The sequence below is a fragment of the Eptesicus fuscus genome, chromosome 5 (assembly GCF_027574615.1).
Source record: "Eptesicus fuscus isolate TK198812 chromosome 5, DD_ASM_mEF_20220401, whole genome shotgun sequence".
Lineage (NCBI taxonomy): Eukaryota > Metazoa > Chordata > Mammalia > Chiroptera > Vespertilionidae > Eptesicus > Eptesicus fuscus.
This window is the reverse complement of record NC_072477.1, coordinates 95,934,022-95,948,803: the sequence shown is the minus strand read 5'-3', so window position 1 is coordinate 95,948,803 and position 14,782 is coordinate 95,934,022. Positions and strand designations below refer to the sequence as shown.

The window sequence follows — 14,782 nt, the reverse complement described above, 5'->3', positions numbered from 1 at the left end:
GTCAGGCTTCTTCTGTGGATGTTGAAAGTTCCACACCCCCATTCCCAGAGTTTAGATGCAGCACCAGGAAAGAGAGGGGGAAGCCTCAACTGTTATGAAATCATAACCTAATTGGCTAAGATTTTATTTTCTCACCTTGCAGAATGAGTGGTGATGGTCTGAGACTATCTATATCTATATCTATATCTATATCTATATCTATATCTATATCTATATCTATATCTATAATCTATCTATCACTGTTACAAAAAATGAAGTAAAGTTACATTTCTTGTACACCTGAGTTTTAGGCCTGAGTAATTGGTACCCACTCTGTTGATTTGAGGAAGTTTTCTAGAATAGGCCTGTTTGTGCCATGAAAGGAGAACCTGTTATTCTAGAAGGAACTGGGAAGTCACCCTGAGCTGGAAGGCAGATGAGAAGTGTTCTGGTTTGCTAGTGTGACTTGTGCATTCAAGCGAGTGGCATTCTTCTTGATTTGGGGGATGAGGGGTGGGAGAGTCTTGGCTCTCTGTGAATGAAGGCAATGCTGGTTCCTTGGTCAATAATTTTTATTAGCACTTTTGTTGTTTGCAGGCAAGAAACAAAGAAAAAAGACAAAAGTGTCTGCTTTTGAGCAAGACTTTGAGAGAGCCCTTTGGGTAAAGGACTGTTGGCAGAGATGCTGACAATCTTGTGCAAGAACAGCAGACAGCCTCCTTCAGGCAGCAGATACCCAACTGGAGTGAGGGGCATGGAAAGGAGAACATGACAGCAGGAAGACTTGGCCCCGGAGGCTACAAAAGGTAAGAATGGAAGACACTGAGACCTGGAAATCTGCATTACATGTAATGGGTGTGAAGAGCTGCATGATATTTGGGTGTTAAGAACATCCAATTTGGCCCTTGCCAGTTTGGCTCAGTGAATAGAGCGTCAGCCTGCAGACTGAAGGGTCCAGGGTTGGATTCTGGTCAAGGGCACATGCCCAGGTTGCGGGCTCAATCCCCAGTAGGGGGCGTGCAGGAGGCAGCCGATCAGAGATTCTCTCTCATCACTGATGTTTCTATCTCTCTCTCCCTCTCCCTTCCTCTCTGAAATCAATAAAAAAAGAAAAGAACACCCAATTTCTTTACTTCGTTATCTGAAATAAAATCTGGCTTAATGTTCATTGGCTACAAGGCTATCCCAGTCAGTCATTTTTGGAAGGTTGTGTCTCCAGGTAAAAGCATTTCCTTCAGATACCCGAATCTCCCAAATAGAATCTTGAGTAAAAAAGGCAAATGGGTTGGGGTTGGTTGGTATAATTTTGAGAAGTCCCCATCGACCACTGTTTCTATGCCTTAGATTCCTGGCCACGAGTGCCCTGGCCAGGGGAGAAGCACAATGCTGGCGAGAGCACATGTTTCCTCACTGTGAGGTCCTTCTCCAGCTGGCGTGGAACCGGCTGCCAACACTCCGTTCTTTTCTACTGAGCTACCTGCTTCTGGTGCTGGGATACATAATAGGATTAGGGAATCTCATGGGCATTAGTCTACTGGCCTACTTATCTCCTATAAAAGCAATTCCTTGGTCAGAGTAGTATTATGTGGGAGACCATGATAAGAGTGTAAGCCACCCAGCAAGTCCATAGAGAGAGTTCTGGTGGCAGCATGACGACAGCCAGGGAAACAAATCCAAATACCGAATAAGTGCCTGTTCCAAAGAGAAAAATTTTGGCACCTTCCCTGATGGAATAGGTCCAGTGTAATCAACATGCCACCTGTTAGCTGGCTCCTCCCCAGAATTCTTCACTGCACTAAATGGCACTGCCAGTCACTCAGTTGTTCAGGTCAAAATTCTCAGAATCCTCTTTTTCCTTTCCCTTCACAGTATTTACTATGGAAAGATCTAGACAGCAAGTGATATAAACGCAAACTATACATACATTTTTGGATTAAGTGTGGCTAATTGGAAAGAATTTAGCCTTTGGATCCCAACAGACTCTGTTACTTAGAAGTGGCATGATCCTAGGCTAGCTTTTAGCTTTTCTGAACCTGTTCTTTTACTGGGAAAGTGACAGTTATAGAACCATCTTGCAGTGTTGTTAGGAGAATTAAGTGACAAATATATGAAAAGCACCTCACAATACTTGATACATACCCATTATTGTTGGCTCTCTTTCCCCCACTTCCATGGGTTATTGTCAGATTAAATATGGAGAGAGGCTAAGACAAAATAAAACCAGATTGGAGGAACATGCTAGGTGGAAAACCAGATTAAGGCTGAAAAGTAAGAGGTAAATATATAAAATATGAAAGAAACAGTTTTACTTCAAGCATACCACATAAGCAGAAAGAACTGCTATTGAGAAGGCTGCCCAACAAAGGGCAGACCAGACCTTCACCTTGCCAGAGCTACCCCTTTCTATAAATGATCCTTATTGTGGGCCAGTTTACTAAAGCCACCATCTTTCATGCTGTAGCAAACAGAATTTTTCAAAATGGCAATTGTCATCATCACAATGGCCACATTAATGTGGAAAAGGGGGGGGGGGAGGAAAAGGTTGTTATGAATGTAGAATGTTTCTTTAAAATGTATATTAATTAAGGAATTCCATTGTCATTTAGAAATCAAACTACATGGGCTGCATAATTTACTCAGTTAGATTGGGATTATATCATTTGCATTTTTCAGCAATTACATGTTGATACGCCCCAGATGATTTGGTTGAGAATCAGTGTTTGGATATAAAATGGTTGATTCCAGGGATTGTTAGGTCAATAATTAACTCTATATTTCTCATTCAAATTCAGATCTGAAGAGTCAATAAGTCAAAATTTTTAGGCAATCAACTGCAGTTCTGTGGACAACTAGCTTTTGCATCCTTTGATTTTCTAGACCTAGTATTCTAAGTGACTCTCTACTCCCTAGGGGGAACTCTAGCTTAGGTGTCCCTGTGTGGAACTGCTATAAACCTACGTGTTCAATTTGATACTTAAGAATCTTTATATAAGAAATTTGTGCTTGTGTATGTAAAAAATACATACCTCCATACAGTAAAAAGTGAACGTGCGTATCTTTCCCTTTCCTTCACCAGTATCTCTTCCCAGAACAAAACACCTCCAGTCATGTAACATATACTGTATATTGACAGAGTTTTTATATGATTATACTTTTTATACACATATTATTCAACAAATTGATTTTTTAAGTTAACTGTGATGAATATTCTTATACACATATTTTTAAATTACTTTTGCTAATGTTTTTACAAGACAGAAGAAGTGAGAATGAGGGATCATGTAGGATAGTAAATTATGATTGGTCTCCAAAAGTTGTATCAGTTTACACTCCAGCCAACAGTGTATATGACAGTTAATTTCCCCAAACTTTTGCCCTAAGTGTATTTCAAATTTAAAAACATTTATTTCCATCTAATAGGTGAATATAATTAATATTTGACATATTGAATTATGATATAAAGAGTGCTTATCCCAAAGGATCACAAGGGCAGAAACAATATATTATATATTTTTAAATTTTAATAGAATGTTCTCACCTTTAACATCAGATTTATGATATTCTCATCTTTTCTTACTATAATGATTCTATGTGCCTTCATTTTATTTTTTTTTATTATTATTTTTTTTTACTTTATTTTATTTTTTTTTTAATATTTTTATTGAGGTATTATATGTGTACATATCTTACTATTACCCCCCCACCCCACACCCACACATGCCCTCCCCCCCAGAGTTTTGCGTCCATTGCTTATGCTTATATGCATGCATACAAGTCCTTCGTTTGATTTCATAACTCCCCCACCTTTCCCAAACTTTCCCCCTGTACTTTGAAAGTCTGTTTGATGCTTTACTGTCTCTGTATCTATCTTTTTGTTCACCACTTTATAATGTTCTTTACTATCCCTAAATGAGTGAGATCATGTGGTATTTTTCTTTCATTGACTGGCTTATTTCACTTAGCATAATGTTCTCCAATTCCATCCAGGTTGCTGCAAATGATGAGAATTCCTTCTTTTTTATGGCAGCATAGTATTCCATTGTGTAGATGTACCACAGTTTTCCGATCCAGTCATCTGCTGATGGACACCTAGGCTGTTTCCAAATCTTAGCTATTGTAAATTGTGCTGCTATGAACATAGAGGTGCATATATCCTTTCTGATTGGTGTTTCTAGTTTCTTCGGATATATTCCCAGGAGTGGGATTACTGGGTCAAATGGGAGTTCCATTTTCAGTTTTTTGAGGAAACTCCATACTGTTCTCCACAGTGGCTGCACCAGTCTGCATTCCCACCAGCAGTGCACAAGGGTTCCTTTTTCTCCGCATCCTCGCCAACACTTGTTGTTTGTTGATTTGTTGATGATAGCCATTCTGACAGGTGTGAGATGGTACCTCATTGTTGTTTTGATTTGCATCTCTCGGATAATAAGTGACTTTGAACATGTTTTCATGTGTCTCTTGGCCTTCCTTCTGTCTTCTTTTGAAAATATTCTGTTTAGGTCTGTTGCCCATTTTTTTATTGGATCATTTATCTTCCTCTTATTGAGTTGCATAAGCTGCCTGTAGATGTTGGAGATTAAACCTTTATCAGTGATAGCATTTGCAAATATGTTTTCCCATGCAGTGGGCTTTCTTGTTGTTTTGTTGATGGTTTCTTTTGCTGTAAAAAAGCTTTTTATTTTGATGTAGTCCCATTTGTTAATTTTCTCTTTAGCTTCCATTGCCCTAGGGGCAGTGTCAGTGAAGAAGTTCTTGTGGCATATGTCTGAGATTTTGTTGCCTGTGGATTCCTCTAGTATTTTTATGGTTTCCCGTCTTATGTTTAAGTCCTGTATCCATTTTGAGTTTATTTTTGTGTATGGTGTAAGTTGGTGCTCTAGTTTCATTTTTTTGCATGTATCTGTCCAGTTTTCCCAACACCATTTATTGAAGAGACTGTCTTGACTCCATTGTATGTTCATGCCTCCTTTGTCAAATATTAATTGAGCATAGTGGTTTGGGTCGATATCTGGGTTCTCTATTCTGTTCCATTGATCAATATGTCTGTTCTTGTGCCAGTACCAGGCTGTTTTGAGAACAGTGGCTTTGTAATACAGCTTGAAATCTGGTATTGAGATCCCACCTACTTTATTCTTCTTTCTGAGGATTGCTGAGGCTAGTCGGGGTCTTTTTTTATTCCAGATGAATTTTTGGAGAATTCTTTCTAGGTCTGTGAAATATGCTGTTGGTATTTTGATGGGGAGTGCATTGAATCTGTAGATTACTTTGGGTAGTATGGACATTTTAATGATGTTGATTCTACCAATCCAGGAACATGGTATGTTCTTCCATCTGTTTACGTCTTCCTCTATCTCTTTTTTCAGTGTCCTGTAGTTTTCTGCGTATAGGTCTTTTACCTCCTTAGTTAAGTTTATTCCTAGGTATCTTAATTTTTTTGGTGCGATGGTAAATGGGATTGCTTTTTTAGTCTCTCTTTCTGTAAGTTCATTATTGGTGTATAGAAAAGCCATAGATTTCTTGGCGTTAATTTTGTATCCCGCTACATTGCCGAATTCATTTATTAAGTCTATTAGTTTTTTGATGGAATCTTTTGGGTTTTTTATGTACAATATCATGTCATCTGCAAATAAGGATAGCTTCACTTCTTCTTTTCCAATTTGGATGCCTCTTATTTCTTCTTCTTGCCTAATTGCGATAGCTAATATTTCCAGTACTATGTCAAACAGGAGTGGTGAGAGTGGGCATCCCTGTCTTGTTCCTGTTCTTAGGGGAAATGGTTTTAGTTTTTGCCCATTGAGTATGATGTTTGCTGTGGGTTTATCATATATAGCTTTTATTATGTTGAGGTATGAGCCTTCTATTCCCACCTTGTTGAGAGTTTTTATCAAGAAAGGGTGTTGGATTTTGTCAAATGCTTTTTCTGCATCTATTGATATGACTATGTGATTTTTATCTCTCAATTTGTTTATGTGATGTATCACGTTTATTGATTTGCGGATATTGTACCATCCTTGCATTCCTGGAATAAATCCTACTTGGTCATGGTGTATGATCTTTCTGATGTACTGCTGGAGCCGATTTGCTAGAATTTTGTTGAGGATTTTGGCATCAATGTTCATGAGGGATATTGGCCTGTAATTCTCTTTCATTGAGTTGTCTTTATCTGGTTTTGGTATTAGGGTGATGCTGGCTTCATAGAAGGAGCCTGGAAGTGTTCCTTCCTCTTGAATTTTTTGGAATAGTCTGAGGAAGATAGGTTTTAGTTCTTCCTTGAAAGTTTGATAAAACTCTCCTGTGAAGCCATCTGGCCCCGGGCTTTTGTTTGCCGGAAGCTTTTTGATGACTGCTTCAATTTCTTCCATAGTTACTGGCATGTTGAGCTGTTTAGAATCTTCCTGATTGAGTTTTGGAAGGTTGTATTTTTCTAGGAATATGTCGATTTCCTCTAGGTTGTCCAGTCTGTTGGAATAGAGTTGTTCGTAGTATTTTGTAACAATCCTTTGTATTTCGTCAGGGTCTGTTGTTATTTCACCTCTTTCATTTCTGATTTTGTTTATTTGGGTCTTCTCTCTTTGCTTCTTGGTTAGCCTGGCTAGAGGTTCATCAATCTTGTTTATCCTTTCAAAGAACCAGCTCTTGGTTTTGTTGATCTTTTGTATTGTTTTTTGGTCTCTATGTCGTTTATCTCCGCTCTGATCTTTATTATTTCTTTCCTTCTGCTTACACTGGGCTTTTCTTGTTGCTCTCTCTCTAACTCTTTGAGTTGTTGGGTTAGGTAATTTATTACCATTGTTTCTTGTTTTTTGAAGTAGGCTTGTAGAGCTATGAACTTCCCTCTCAGGACTGCTTTCATTGTGTCCCATAGATTTTGGATTGTTGTGTTTTCATTGTCGTTTGTTGCCATGATGTTTTTTATTTCTTCCTTGATGTCTTTGGTAACCCAGTCATGGTTTAATAACATGCTGTTTAGTCTCCAAGTGTTTGATTTCTTTGGGTTGTTTTTATTGTAGTTGATTTCCAGTTTTATGCCACTGTGATCTGAGAAGATACTTGATATGATTTCTATCTTCTTGAATTTGGAGAGACTTTGCCTATGTCCTAACATATGGTCTATCTTTGAAAATGACCCATGTGCACTTGAGAAGAATGTATATTCTGTGGCTTTGGGGTGAAATGTTCTGAAGATGTCGATTAATTCCATCTGTTCTAGTGAGTCATTTAGGATTGATGTTTCTTTGCTGATTTTTTGTTTAGAGGATTTGTCCAATGGTGATAGTGGGGTATTGAAGTCTCCTACTATGATTGTATTACTGTCAATCTCTCCTTTGATATCTTCCAGGAGTTTTTTAATGTATCTTGGTGCTCCTGTATTGGGTGCATATATGTTTACCAGAGTTATTTCTTCTTGTTGGATTTCTCCCTTTAGTATTATGAAGTGGCCTTCATTATCTCTTGTTATGTCCTTCACTTTGAGATCTAATTTGTCAGATATAAGTATTGCAACCCCAGCTTTTTTTTCATTTCCATTTGCCTGGAAAACCTTTTTCCATCCCTTTACTCTCAGTCTGTATGCATCCTTTTTTTTGAGGTGGGTTTCCTGTAGACAGCAGATATCTGGGTTTTGTTTTCTTATCCAGTCTGTTACCCTGTGTCTTTTGATTGGGGCATTCAATCCATTTACATTTAAAGTTATTATTGATAAGTACTTATTTGACGCCATTTTTATTCTTTACCCCTGTGTACCTTTTTTGCTTCCTATTTCTTTCTTTTTTTTTTTTTTACAGCAGACCCTTTAGCATTTCTTTCATTGCTGGTTTGGTGGTGATAAACTCCCTTAGTCCTTTTTTGTCTCTGAAGCTCCTGATTTCACCTTCAATTTTGATTGATAGCCTTGCTGGGTACAGTATTCTTGGATTTAGACCCTTCCTTTGCATGACTTGGTATATTTCATTCCATTCCCTTCTGGCCTGATGAGTTTCTGTTGAGAAATCAGTTGCTAGTCTGATGGGGGTTCCTTTGTATGTAACTGTCTGTCTCTCTCTGGCCGCTTGTAAGATTCTTACTTTGTCGTTGGTGTTTGCCAACTTAACTATAATGTGCCTTGGCGTCGGTCTTTTGGGGTTCATTTTGCTTGGAACTCTGTGAGCTTCTTGGATTTGTGTGGGTTTTTTCTTCCCTATATCAGGGAAGTTTTCTGTTATTATTTCTTCAAACAGGTTTTCTATTCCTTGCTCAGTTTCCTTTCCTTCTGGCACCCCTATTATCCTGATGTTGTTTTGTTTTGTATTGTCCCGAAGTTCCCTTACGCTCTCCTCAATCTTTCTAATTTTTGTTTCTAGAAGCTGTTGTAATTGGGTATTTTTTTCCATCTTGTCTTCTAGCTCACTTATGCGGTCCTCTGCTTCATCTAGTCTACTCTTGATGCTTTCTATTGAGTTCTTTACAGCTGCGATGTCATTTTTCATTTCTTCTTGGTTCTTCTTCATTTCTTCTTGGTTCTTACTCATATTGTCGAATTTGTCTTCCATCCTTTTCAGCCACTTTATGACCATTTCTCTGAATTCTTTCTCTGATAGGTTGTTTGCCTCTAAATCGTTTACTTCCTTTTCTTGTGATGCCTGCTTCTCTTTCCTGTGGGAGCTGTTTCTTTGTCTCCTCATGGTCTCTCTTCTCCGGATGTCTGGTTATATAGATTTCTCTCTCTGGCGTTGATTTAAAGGTATAAAATACAACACAACCAGGCACAACAGACAAGGCACTGAACAGAATTGTATTCACGATATTAATAACCTCCAATAAAGGTAACCACCAGAGAAAGACAAATTAGGGAATAGGAGTGGAAGAGGGAGAGTAAAAAGAAAGAACAACAACGAAGAAAAAAAAAAAACAACAACAAAGAGTGTGAATCTGAACTTGGGAAAAGAGCAGAAAGAAAGAAAAGAAATAACAGAAAAGAAAAAGAAAAGAAAAAAAGGTAAGAGAGACAAGAATGATACTAAGAGAGAAAAGGGGAACAAACTATATATATGGGGAGTAAACTCCACTAGAGCAACCACTATTCCCAGCAAATTCCAGCAACACGAGCCTGGAGATTAATACAAACTGCAACAGCAGCTAATATCAAGTGAGGCAAGGGAAAACAAAAGTAAAAAACAAACAAAAACAAAGCAAACAAAAGAACCAACCAAACCAACAAAAAGAATAATCAAAACAATCTCATAAAAAAGCATAAAAATTCAATCTAATCAACATTCAAGCAAACAACAACAAAAGGCCCGAGAGAAAAATAATTTTTTAAAGGTAGCGTAGAGAGAGGTTTGTATGGATTTGGAGCAGGGGGTTGGGAATTAGATATATAAGTAGGGTGAAGTTTTAGCAGGGAGTAAACTGAAAAAGTAGGGAAAATCTAAAGCCAGAAAGGGTTAAGATAAACTGGGGACCAAAGGGGGAAAGGTTAGGAGGAGAGTGATGGCATAATGTTAGCTTTGAGATAGGGTAAAGTGATTGTAAGGGAAAGATGCAAATCGAATGTAGGACACTAATCCAAAAATAAAAGAAAGAGAAAATCAAATGACATTAAAAAAAAAAAGTAAAATAATAGTAATAATAGTGCTGATTGAAAATAAAAATGTAATAATTAAAAAGGTGAAAATCAAGTGAGGAAAAAGAAAAAATATTAGTTTCTTAAGTATAAGATGCAAAAAATGAAAATAAAAAAATATGAGAATAAAAAATTGAAAAAAGAATTGAAAATTAAAAAATAGGAAGACTAAAATGTGCAGTAGCGGCTGTCATTCACTTCCTCTATTATTCTGTTTGGTACGCCTTTTTCCCAGTCTGGGCGGTATTTCAGTTCAGCTTCATTCCAGGGCTCCTCAGTGTTGGAAGCCAGTCCTGCTTTTTAAGCCAGCCCTGTCTTAATTTCTCGTATTTATTTTTGATTACACCAGAGACAATTAGCGTTTCAGCCCCTGGGTGGCAGTGTTTCTGAATTGACTTCCGGGCCTCTCTAGCTCTTTTTTCTTTTTTTTTCCCCCTTCTATGGCACTCACTACCGGTTTGTAGAGGTGTGCGCCTCAGAGCTGCCTCTCTGATGGTCACACGCAGCTCTGGCCCCAGGTTCCGAAAAAACACCTTCCCCCTGCAGTCTTTCAGGGTTTCCACCTGGGTTTTTCTATGTGTTGGGCTTAGCAATCAGAGTCGGAAAGAGCCCAGGTGTGCGGACCGTGGGTCTGTGCCCCAGACTAAGGAGCCTGCACTCCTTTGAAAATTCTTAGTCTGACCCTCCTCGTCAGATTAAAATGAGTTGCTTTCAAGAGGTCACTTCTGTTAGCAGCTCAGAAGACCCCCCTCCTCATTCACGGATCACGGCAGTTCCAACTGCCGCTGATTTTTCTAGGCACAGACCTCCCGGCTCCTGCCGGTCCTGCGGCTGCCGCGCTTCCCTCACCCAGCGCTTCCCTCACCCACCGCGGGGATTAGAAACTGCCCCTCATTTCAGGCGAAATCTGACCTTTCCGTGGTGCAGTGAAGGGTTTCTTTGAATCCAAATGTTTGCGCTGTTAGGGGACCGGTGGTCTGGTGCTCCCAGCAGTTCAGTGTTTGCAGTTGTCGCGGAAAGTCAGGTTTCCACTAAAATCCTCCTTTCCTTGCAAGATGGCGAGGCGCCCGGCCTGTGCCTTCATTTTAAATCTAGGGTATATAAGAATATAATTTACTTCTCTTGGTTTCCTTTCTTTTAAATTCAGTGTTCAGAGAAAGTTATATTCTAGTTGCTACAACCATGCAAAGTTGTTGAGTTAGGGATCTTTTTTTTTTAGGTTCTGTGTGAACTTGGACAAGAATAGGGAAAGCACCTTTTGTCAGCCTTGCAGGTTCCACTTATTTCATTTGCCCTCTTGTTTGCCCTCTGCTGGCTGTTTAGAAGAAGAACATGAATGATTAGAACTATTTTCTCTGATACTGAGGTTTTTCTTGTTTGTTTTTGTTTTGAAAAATCGAAATTCCAATTGAACTCCCTAATTATAAAAATGTTAAAAGAAGCAGTCATGTGAGTTTTAATTAGATTAATTTTAATTACTGTGATTGGAGATAACGCATGGGGGTAGAGGAAAATCTTCTTGACCACTTTTCATGTACGTCTTACAGTTTAGTTCTTCAAGTATGAATTTTCTTAGGTATATAATTGTAGTTACATAATAATAAGAAGTAGAATGCACATTAATATATATGTCCTGGAACCCTGCCAATCTGGGACCCCAGAGCTGAAATCATCCTGAAAGACTGAAAAAACAAATAAACAGAGAAGTGTATACCTTCTACTTATTGCCAGATGACCCATTAATTCAACAAAATGTAAAAGAATGTTTTCAGTCTCCATTTTACTTACAAGTTCTATGCAATACCTACTCTAGGAAGTCCTCAAACCTTGGGAGCATTATAATAACAATTCATTTTAGAGCCAATTGCCTCAAGTGCCTGGTTTGTCTGGGAGATGTACACAGGACAACAAAACACAAATAAGGGAGGTGATAGTCCCTGTCACTATCCTCCACTTGTCACAGATGCTGCTTTTCTTTGTCGGCATTCTTTTGCTCTTCTTCTGGTAGTAGCACCACTATACCTTTGGGAAACTGCCACTTCTCCTCCATGTGACCCAAACTTGGCCACTTCTTCTCTGGGATTTTATATGTTAACTAGAAGCCTGATGCATGAAATTCATGCAAGAGTAGGCCTTCCTTCCCCTGGCTGCCAGCACTGGCTTCCTTCTGGCACCCAGGACCCAGACTTCCCTCGCAGCCCTGGCTTCATCTGGAAGGTCATCTGGAAGGGCGTCCAGAAGGTTGTCTGGTCTAATTAGCGTATTATGCTTTTATTATTATAGTGGCTGGGAGAGAACAGCTATCTCCTTCTTCTAGGGTCACAAACTTGAGATTATAGAAGCCTGAACTATCCATGATGTTCTTCTACTTCCCCCATCCCCACCCAGGATAGTAGACATGAAGATAAGTAGATGGAATTGAAATATATTTTGAAGTAGAATCTGCTGAAGGGATTATTTTTTCCCCCTTCTACACTATGTGTTTTATTTTAAATGATGCACCTGTTTGTTAACACATGCTGTCTTAGAGGCAGATGTACAATATTGTCACCAAAATTAGCAAGATTAATTTTCTTTATAGCCAAATGGCAACATCCGACTTCACATGTTGGAATTCATTGCAGGTGAATGAACGTGATTGTCTTCTAAGATTGGTTGTCCTCTGAGCTCTTCCTTCTATCAAATCTGAATAGATGTCAGATTTCAGAAAACGTATGTAATTGTCTTCCATAAGCTGATACACTCTGCTCTGTGTGCATCAAAAGTGTGGAGGGAGGGCTGTGTGATGCTTTTTATAATGAGTTCTTTGGTGTGAAAATAAAGGTTAACCTCTGGTGGGGCATCATTCTGGATAAATTTCTCATATATTGCTTTTGCTTTAAAAATCATTTGTTGAGGGTCTTTGCTTTTCTTGAAGTCTTCATAGGCCATCCAAAATTCAATATTTTCCTCACTGAACTTGGTTTTAAGAAATCTGGTAAGTCCATCTTTATGGGAAAGAAGTTTGTCAAATGATTCACCCCATCGTACTGCTTCTTCAGGGCAGACTCTGTTCAAGACACAACATGTCTTATAATGGAGTGTACAGCAAGTATGTTTACGAATCTGTGCTAACATATGCTGTAAGGATGTACTTTCCCATCACACTTCACAGGGTTTCTCTTTTGTCTGGTTACTTTGGTTAAGTGTGCAGATCTACTGGTGTGTGCCTCTCCATGAAACTTGGGTTTCTGTAGGAGAAGATTTAGCTGGTTTCCTTTCTCCTTAGCTCTGATTTTGGCTTCTTTGCTTGTTTCTTCTTTTGCTGAACCATGTATTCTTTGATTTGCACATATTCAATCGAGAAAAGAAAATAAATGATGTTTCCTTCTTCTCTCTAAAAGGAAGAGATGTCTGATCTATCCCATCCTTCACTTGTTAATGCTATTCCATAGTTATACATGGTAGAAGAAAAAGTCATCTCAACTCTGTCGGCAGTGCTTACCATTGAAAAGAAAACAAGAGTTCTAAGAGCTGTGCTTCTGTAGAGACAGGAAAATGTAGCACTGAGGAACTAAAGCACAACTCAGTCCTGAGTTGGTTAGGGAAAGGATACTACAAATTTTCAAAGCGACTCTTGGTCTCTAGGATAAGGACTAGTATTACCACAGTACAACTTCCCTTTCTAGTTTGTTGCTGAAGAGTTCTATTGGAGGCAAGAGATTAGCAAAAGGGAAGAGTCAAGAATAATTTCTAGATTTCTAATTTTGAATGTATTGCCATTGTTAACATAGGGACACAACCAGGAATGGGCTTGGAGCTGAAAGCAGGACTCTGAGGTGACACTCAGGAGTTCTGTTTTGGACATATGGATTTAGAGATACCTGTAGGAAACCAAGTGGATATGCTAAGTGAACAGTTGGATATGTGACTTTGGAGCCAGTGGGGGAGATTTGAGCTGACTATATATATATAATCTTCACTGGAGGATAGTTTTTCCATTGATTTTAAGAGAGAGTGGAAGGGAGGGAGGGAGGGAAGAAGGAGGAGGAGAAGGGAGAGAGAGAGAAGAGAGAGAGAGAGAGAGAGAGAGAGAGAGAGAGAGAGAGAAACAGTGTCATGAGAGAGACGCATACATTGGTTGCCTCCCTCCCATGCCCTGACCAGAGCCAGAGATTGAACCTGCAGGCCAGGTGTGTGCTCTGGATCAGGAACCGAATCAGCGACCCTTCAGTGCGGAGGCTGACATTCTAACTACTGAGCACACTGGCCAGGGCTGAGCTGACAACATTAATTTAGGAGTTGTGACATATGAATTGTATGTGAAGATATTGAAGTAGATAAAATTATTTACAGATAGAACACACTGAAAATAAGAAAGCCCAGGACCAAGGAGGATCAAATTTAATGACTGAGTAGAAAAGAAAAAACTTAGCAAAGGAAACTTAAAAATAGAGGTTATAACATAGGAGAAAAAGTAGAATGAGAATAAATATAGAATTGGAGAGAAGAGTCTCAAAAGAGGATAGTGGTCAACTAAGTCAAAAGCACTGATAATTAGAGAAATTTGAGATCAGAGACATATTCATCGGGTTTGACAATACAGAGGGCATTGGTGAAGCTGGGCATTTTTAGTAGAAAAATGGGCATGAAAACTAGTTCAGAGCAGGTTAAAAAGGAATGGTGGTGACCAGCAGTGTAGATAATGTTGTGAGTTCATGTGAAACTCCTTACCCCATCCCCTACGTTCATACACACAAAAAACACATCACAGTACAAATGCATAGCTAAGTCTGATAAAATAATTAAAAATATACAAGAGACTATTGTATTTCCTAGAAAAATTCACTCCTGGGGTATTTGACTCCTAAACCACAGGAGCCCAGAATCATAATATTGAGGGTATATATATTAGGGTATAAAATATTATCTATAAAAGTGGAGGCTACTACTCTTGCTTTCACCTTTTAATTCTCCAGTCCATATAAGGTTGATTATTCAGGATAGTAATGTTCTATAAAGTCACCACTAATGCTAAATTAGCTAATACTAAAAGCCAAGGGGAAATAAAGTGTTAGGTTCCTGTGAGCTTCTGGTCACAGTATTTTTTATCAACAAAAACAATATGCACTTGGAAAACAAGCCAGTCTCATCAGCATAGAAAACCAGCTCTTCCACATAATCCTTTCCCAGTAAAACACCTAGCAGACATATTTAAAAACC

At 38.8% G+C, this 14,782-nt stretch overlaps 1 pseudogene; it reads right to left on the bottom strand.

Annotated features, from left to right (window-relative positions):
* Positions 1-12,155: 12,155 nt before the first annotated feature.
* Positions 12,156-14,298, bottom strand: LOC103294054 (regulator of G-protein signaling 18-like; annotated as a pseudogene).
* Positions 14,299-14,782: the final 484 nt, after the last annotated feature.